This window comes from Oncorhynchus masou, chromosome 19, assembly GCF_036934945.1.
Source record: "Oncorhynchus masou masou isolate Uvic2021 chromosome 19, UVic_Omas_1.1, whole genome shotgun sequence".
In the NCBI taxonomy this organism is placed as follows: Eukaryota; Metazoa; Chordata; class Actinopteri; order Salmoniformes; family Salmonidae; genus Oncorhynchus; species Oncorhynchus masou.
This window is the reverse complement of record NC_088230.1, coordinates 43,006,870-43,014,055: the sequence shown is the minus strand read 5'-3', so window position 1 is coordinate 43,014,055 and position 7,186 is coordinate 43,006,870. Positions and strand designations below refer to the sequence as shown.

Genomic DNA, 7,186 nt, shown 5'->3' with positions numbered 1-7,186 from the left:
CCACCACATGTTGTTGTCTCTACCTACACCACGTCCTGTATCTACTGACACCACCACATGTTGTTGTCTCTACCGACACCACCTCCTGTATCTACTGACACCACCACATGTTGTTGTCTCTACCGACACCACGTCCTGTATCTACTGACACCACCACATGTTGTTGTATTTGAAATATATTTATTGCTAAAATAAAGGTTTAACGAGATACAGGCAGCCACCACGTTAGTTGAAAACAGCTCACCCAATCAAGACAGCATGGTGTTGTATAAAAACTAAGCTTGAAAAGAGTGGAATGGGGTAATGTCTTAGTGTGGGGTGGGAATAATGCAATGCATTACCTTGTATGGGGTACAAATCACATTACTGTGGGAGTAGGAATTATGCTGTTTGAAAAGGTTTGAATTCTAAGTAACCTGCCTACATAGTCTGAAGTACAAGAGAACAACGTAGCTTCTGTAGTAGGTCAAAGCTGTTGTGCTGGAAAACCTTGGTAGAGCAGACATTGTGGTGCTGTAAAACCTTGGTAGAGCATGGGTGGAATAGACATTGTGGTGCTGTAAAACCTTGGTAGAGCATGGGTGGAATAGACATTGTGGTGCTGTAAAACCTTGGTAGAGCATGGGTGGAGTAGGCATTGTGGTGCTGTAAAACCTTGGTAGAGCATGGGTGGAGTAGGCATTGTGGTGCTGTAAAACCTTGGTAGAGCATGGGTGGAGTAGGCATTGTGGTGCTGTAAAACCTTGGTAGAGCATGGGTGGAGTAGGCATTGTGGTGCTGTAAAACCTTGGTAGAGCATGGGTGGAATAGACATTGTGGTGCTGTAGAACCTTGGTAGAGCATGGGTGGAGTAGGCATTGTGGTGCTGTAGAACCTTGGTAGAGCATGGGTGGAGTAGGCATTGTGGTGCTGTAAAACCTTGGTAGAACATGGGTGGAGTAGGCATTGTGGTGCTGTAAAACCCTGGTAGAGCATGGGTGGAATAGGCACCGTGGTGCTGTAAAACCTTGGTAGAGCATGGGTGGAATAGGCACCGTGGTGCTGTAAAACCCTGGTAGAGCATGGGTGGAATAGGCATTGTGGTGCTCATGTGAATTTCCTTTCTTTTCCAGCTTCAGACCAATGTATACTTCTCCCTTAAAAACGTCTCCCATAAATATCTGGTCTCAGCTGCAGGGTAACACCAATGGCAGCACTCCTGATGTAACAACAGCAGACCTTTTATTGCAGACTGAACATGGTGACGTCAAAGGACAAATCTGAACAATATACAGTACATTTAACATGAATAGTTAAAATACATTATTTAAACATACTTTTAGTGTCCTGTTACATATATATTAAAACTAGTACACAAATAGACTCCACATATACAAACAAACTTAAATATAGCGTTTAACTGTCACATACAGCAATATTAAAATGGAATGTTGAGTTCATACAACGTTGGAGCATTGTTACATCATCAAGAGGAGACGGGAAGACTAGGGAGTAGGGGGTAGGGAGTAGAGAGTAGGGGGTAGGGAGTAGGGAGTAGGGAGTAGGGAGTAGGGGGTAGGGGGTAGGGGGTAGGAAGTAGGGAGTAGAGAGTAGGGAGTAGGGGGTAGGGAGTAGAGAGTAGGGGGTAGGGAGTAGGGGGTAGGGGGTAGGGAGTAGGGAGTAGAGAGTAGGGGGTAGGGGGGTAGGCGGTAGGGAGTAGAGAGTAGGGGGTAGGGAGTAGAGAGTAGGGGGTAGGGTCTAGGGATCGGACGGATCTCAACACCACAAAGCATTCTGTCCATCACATCTGTATCCCAAAGTGACAGAGCCCTGGTCAAAAGTAGTGCACTATATATGGCAAATAGGGTGCCATTTGGGATGCGATCCATGTCCTCTTTGTATCGGTCCGGGTTCTTTAAAACAGAACTTAGATACAGAACCGTAGATACTAGCAGCTTCGCTTTCTTCCTCACCATCAATCAACCAACCAACCAACCAACCAACCATCATTAAATGAATAAATGAATCATCCTCGAAGTCCTGTTTCAGTCGACGTGACCCAGGGTGAAGAGACAAAAGAACCGAGACGTTTCAGCGTCGGAATCCGTGAGCAGGTCATGTCATGACAGACCAACCAATCAGGGACAACAGTGTGATACTGCCTCACTCCCGCTGACTACAAGAGAACCAATCCTGTGCCGTCACTCTCACCAACCTCCAGACAACCAATCCTGTGCGGTCTCTATGGCGGTGCACCTCCCACTGACCACCACACAACCAATCCATTCTCACTGACAAAGACAAACAAACCAATCGTGTGTCATCACCGTGGCAATGGATTTAACCCGTGAGGAGTGGTGTGTGAGGATGTCACAAGTGGTTCACTACGGAACATGGTGCCATTTGGGAGAGACCCATAGAGATCCACCCACAGCCATGAGCCATCAGTGGGAGACAGGACGAGTCAGAATGGACGAGTGTGATGGAGAGAGAGGGGTGTCGGGGGGGCGTAAAGCTGCCTGAGACATGTGTAAAATAACCTCCACTCTGGGTTAGGATTTGGGTGGGGTCTGAGGGGGTTACAAGTCCATCATGGAGAGGGAAGAGGTTGTGTGTAATGAGTCTGACGGGGGGACTACAGGTGTGTACCTCCGTGACATGGGGAGTCCGTCCTAGTTAGTAAATTCATAGGAATGTCTATGATGTGTCCCATAGGTAATAATTCATGTAGGTTTATAGCCAGGAGTCTATAGCAGTCTATGGGAGTCAATGGGAGTCTATAGCAGTCTATGGGAGTCAATGGGAGTCTATGGTTCTGGTCTATCATGAGTCTATAGGAGTCTATGGTTCTGGTCTATAGGAGTCTATGGTTCTGGTCTATAGGAGTCTAGGGTTCTGGTCTATAGGAGTCTATAGGAGTCTATGGTTCTGGTCTATCATGAGTCTAGGGTTCTGGTCTATCATGAGTCTATAGGAGTCTAGGGTTCTGGTCTATCATGAGTCTATAGGAGTCTAGGGTTCTGGTCTATCATGAGTCTATAGGAGTCTAGGGTTCTGGTCTATAGGAGTCTATAGGAGTCTATGGTTCTGGTCTATCATGAGTCTAGGGTTCTGGTCTATCATGAGTCTATAGGAGTCTAGGGTTCTGGTCTATCATGAGTCTATAGGAGTCTATGGTTCTGGTCTATAGGAGTCTAGGGTTCTGGTCTATCATGAGTCTATAGGAGTCTAGGGTTCTGGTCTATCATGAGTCTATAGGAGTCTATGGTTCTGGTCTATAGGAGTCTACGGTTCTGGTCTATAGGAGTCTATAGGAGTCTAGGGTTCTGGTCTATAGGAGTCTACGGTTCTGGTCTATAGGAGTCTATAGCAGTCTAGGGTTCTGGTCTATAGGAGTCTATAGCAGTCTATGGTTCTGGTCTATCATGAGTCTATAGGAGTCTAGGGTTCTGGTCTATCATGAGTCTATAGGAGTCTATGGTTCTGGTCTATCATGAGTCTAGGGTTCTGGTCTATCATGAGTCTATAGGAGTCTATGGTTCTGGTCTATCATGAGTCTATAGGAGTCTATGGTTCTGGTCTATAGGAGTCTATAGGAGTCTATGGTTCTGGTCTATAGGAGTCTATAGCAGTCTATGGTTCTGGTCTATCATGAGTCTATAGGAGTCAATGGTTCTGGTCTATCATGAGTCTATAGGAGTCTATGGTTCTGGTCTATAGGAGTCTACGGTTCTGGTCTATAGGAGTCTATAGGAGTCTAGGGTTCTGGTCTATAGGAGTCTATGGTTCTGGTCTATAGGAGTCCATAGGATGCCTCTCTAGGGTTCTGGCCTACAGGTATGAGTCCATGGAAGGAGCGTAGCTGAACCCTAGGAAGGCCTCGGCTGCCTCTTTGATGCTGGCAGTGATGAGGGAGGAGTCAGGGGAACAGCCAATGGATGAGGGGACGGGTTCGTCTGTGAACTCCGTGTCAAAGTGGCGAAGGTCGTTAGGGCCCGTCTGGAGAGAGAGAGATTCAATAAATGTGATTTATTGAACTGAATGTATGAACAAACTATTGAAGGGAATTTACTGGAAAGTGTCCTGTATGTTGTGCTATTGAAGGGAACGTACCACGTTTGGATTGAAAGGGGGTGAGCTTCTTAGCGGTCAGGTCATCCCAGTTGATGGGGAGAAGAACATGTGGTTCTTGATCTCCTCCTGAGAGAGAGAGAGAGAGAGAGAGAAAGTCTTAGATACATAATTGCAAGTGTAATCTACACACATACTTCCTGTCTCACTCTCTCTCTTTTGTCCCTCTCTCTCTCTCTTTGTCCCTCGTCTCTCTCTTGTCCCTCTCTCTCTCTCTCTCTCTCTCTTTGTCCCTCTCTCTCTCTCACTCTCCCACTCGCTCTCACTCACTTTGTCTCCCCCTCTCTCTCTCTCCCTCCCTCCCTCCCTCTCCCTCTCTTTGTCCCCCCCCTCTCTCTCCTTCTCTCTCTTTGTCCCCCCTCTCTCTCTCTTTGTCCCCCTCTCTCTCTCTCTCTCTGTGTCCCCCCCTCCCTCTCTCTCTCTCTCTCTCTCTCTCTTTGTCCCCCCTCTCTCTCACACTCTCTCTCTCTCTCTCTCTCTCTCTCTCTCTCTTGTCCCCCCCTCTCTCTGTGTCTCTCTCGCTGTTTCTCTCTCCGCCTCCTCTCTCACACACACTTACAAAGTCATGTGTGTGTCCCAGTCGCTGTGTGCGATCTTTCTGCAGCAGTCCCTCCAGTATGTGCCTGGCAGCGTTAGAGATGTTGGGTTTGAGCTGCAGGGGCTTGTTCAGGATGTTGTCGTACATCTCTGCTGTGTTACGACTGTAGAACGGAGGCTGAGGACAGGTAGCAGTTAGACACATGGTGCTGCTATAACCAGAAGGCAGACAATGGTACAATGGATTTAAACTAACTTATACATTGGCTTCTGATGAGTTCAAATAAGCTCATGAGGCTTTTATAAGTTATATTCTTCAACAGTTAATGGCTTTATATCATGAATTTAAAAGTCCCCTTTTTAAATTCATAACAAGCTGTGTACTTACCAGGCCATACAGCATCTCATAAAGCACGGCTCCTAAACACCACCAGTCAACCGTCCTGTCGTACGGCTGCTTGTGTAACACCTCTGGAGCGAGGTACTATAGAGGGAGGGAGGGGGAGGGAGGAAGAGGAGAGAGACAGGGAGAGGGGGGTGAGGAGGGGGAGAGAGACAGGGAGAGGGGGTGAGGAGGGAGAGAGGGGGTGAGAGGGAGGTAGTGAGCGAGGGACAGAGGAGGAGGAGGAAGAGAGAGAGAGAGAGAGAAAACATACTATAAGTTATATTAATGGCAATCATCACCAGCAAATACCCCAATCATACCCAAACAACAACCACCAAACATCCTCCAGGGGTTCCTTACCTCGGGTGTTCCACAGAACGTCGACGTGGTTCCATTCTGTTCTATGTTCTCTTTGCAGAGCCCGAAGTCCGTGAGTATGATGTGTCCTTGAGAGTCCAGTAGAATATTCTCAGGCTTCAGGTCTCTGTACACGATGTTTAGAGAGTGCAGGTAGCCTAGGGCACTGGCGATCTCCGCTGTATAGAACCTGGCCCGCGGCTCTAAGAAACGTCGCTCCCTCTGGAGATGGTAGAACAACTAGAGGAGAGGAGAGGAGAGAGAGGGGGGGGGGGGAGGGAGAACGAGAGAGGGAGAGAGAGAGAGAGAGAGGAGAGGAGAGAGAGGGGGTGGGAGAAAGAGAGAGAGAGGAGAGGAGAGAGAGGGGGGTGGGAGAACGAGAGAGGGAGAGAGAGAGAGAGGAGGGAGAAAGGGAGAGAGAGAGAGAGAGGGGGGAGAGAGAGAGAAGGAGAGGGAGGGAGAGAAGGAGAGAGAGAGAGAGAGAGAGAGAGAGAGAGAGAGAGAGAGAGAGGGGGGAGAGAGAGAGAAGGAGAGGGAGCGAGAGAGGGAGAGGGGAGAGAAGGAGAGAGAGAGGAGAGGAGGAGAGGGGAGAGGGAGAGAAGGAGAGGAGAGGGAGAGAAGGAGAGAGAGAAGGGTTCACATGTGATGATCTTCATTGTACAATTGAGGTGTACACATACAGAGCTTCGGTGCTGCATCCACAGTATCATAGAAAAGATCAACTCCAGAGGAAGACAGGAGAGAGAGGGAGAGAGGGGGGGAGAGAGTGGGGAGATGGAAAGAGAGAGAGAGGGGGGGAGAGAGTGGGGAGAGAGAAAGAGAGAGAGAGGGGGAGAGAGGGAGAGGGGGAGAGAGTGGGGAGAGAGAAAGAGAGAGGGGGGGGGGGGAGAGAGAGTGGGGAGAGAGAAAGAGAGAGAGGGGGGGAGAGAGTGGGGAGAGAGAAAGAGAGAGAGGGGGGGGAGAGAGAGTGGGGAGAGAGAAAGAGAGAGGGAGGGGGAGAGAGGGAGGGGGGAGGGGTGGGAGCTTCCTTAAGAGACCATATTTTATAATGTCCTCCCTTCTCTAACAATCACAGGAAATGAGTCCCATTACACAGGCACACACACTCTCCTCTCTGTCCCTCCCCCTTCCATATCAGTGTCTCTCCTCACCTCTCCTCCGTTAATGTAGTCCAGCACAAAGTAGAGTTTATCAGCTGTCTGGAAGGAGTAGTGTAGTCCCACTAGGAAGGGGTGTTTAATGTTCTTCAACAGGACGTTCCTCTCTGACATGATGTGCTTCTCCTGGAGGTCAACAAAGGGTTATAGGTTATAGTGCCTGCCTGCCTGCCTGCCTGCCTGCCTGCCTGCCTGCCTGCCTGCCTGCCTGCCTGCCTGCCTGCCTGCCTGCCTGCCTGCCTGCCTGCCTGCCTGCCTGCCTGCCTGCCTGCCTGCCTGCCTGCCTGCCTGCCTGCCTGCCTGCCTGCCTGCCTGCCTGCCTGCCTGCCTGCCTGCCTGCCTGCCTGCCTGCCTGCCTGCCTGCCTGCCTGCCTGCCTGCCTGCCTGCCTGCCTGCCTGCCTGCCTGCCTGCCTGCCTGCCTGCCTGCCTGCCTGCCTGCCTGCCTGCCTGCCTGCCTGCCTGCCTGCCTGCCTGCCTGCCTGCCTGCCTGCCTGCCTGCCTGCCTGCCTGCCTGCCTGCCTGCCTGCCTGCCTGCCTGCCTGCCTGCCTGCCTGCCTGCCTGCCTGCCTGCCTGCCTGCCTGCCTGCCTGCCTGCCTGCCTGCCTGCCTGCCTGCCTGCCTGCCTGCCTGCCTGCCTGC

The 7,186-nt window shown here is 50.4% G+C and overlaps 1 pseudogene; it reads right to left on the bottom strand.

Annotated features, from left to right (window-relative positions):
- Window positions 1-1,204: 1,204 nt before the first annotated feature.
- Window positions 1,205-7,186, bottom strand: part of LOC135506276 (serine/threonine-protein kinase Sgk1-like) — a 20,716-nt pseudogene continuing 14,734 nt past the window's right edge.